This window comes from Octopus bimaculoides, chromosome 18 (assembly GCF_001194135.2).
Source record: "Octopus bimaculoides isolate UCB-OBI-ISO-001 chromosome 18, ASM119413v2, whole genome shotgun sequence".
NCBI classification, from domain to species: Eukaryota; Metazoa; Mollusca; class Cephalopoda; order Octopoda; family Octopodidae; genus Octopus; species Octopus bimaculoides.
Genome location: NC_068998.1, coordinates 31,707,186 through 31,707,791, shown reverse-complemented (window position 1 = coordinate 31,707,791; position 606 = coordinate 31,707,186).

Sequence of the window (606 nt, the reverse complement as noted above, 5' to 3'; positions counted from 1 at the left end):
CAGTTTCTGTCTACCAAATCCACTCACAAGGCTTTGGTCGGCCCGAGGCTATAGTAAAAGACACTTGCCCAAGGTGCCATGCAGTGGGACTGAACCCGGAACCATGTGGTTAGTAAGCAAGCTACTTACTACACAGCCACTCCTTTATATTCTATATAAAATTTTATGTAGTTTTTACTAAATCACCAATTTACGATGTGGTGTTTATTCTACATCACGTCGGAAAGTCACCAGTTTTTTTATGTTTTGTTATCACAATAGGTCGTTGAAGTGTGAGATATACTATATCTTTATTTACAATGTTTTCATTCGTAAATTATAACAAATATTATTGTTTCTTAATTAAAAGCTATAATGATAATCTCGTTACTTATAACTTAATTATAAGTATCTATCACTAAGCATAACTCTTAGTTTAGGCTGCGTAAATGTTATGATGTATACCTACCAAGATGCTGAACGTGCGTTCATTACGTACATGTATGTTGAAGATTATAGATTATATTTTTTTGACCGTTACACATAAAAAAATACAGTTTCATTAATATACAGAAATAAATTCAACAAGTTGAAAGAAACGAGAAGTAAAAGGAATTAAGTTTCTAC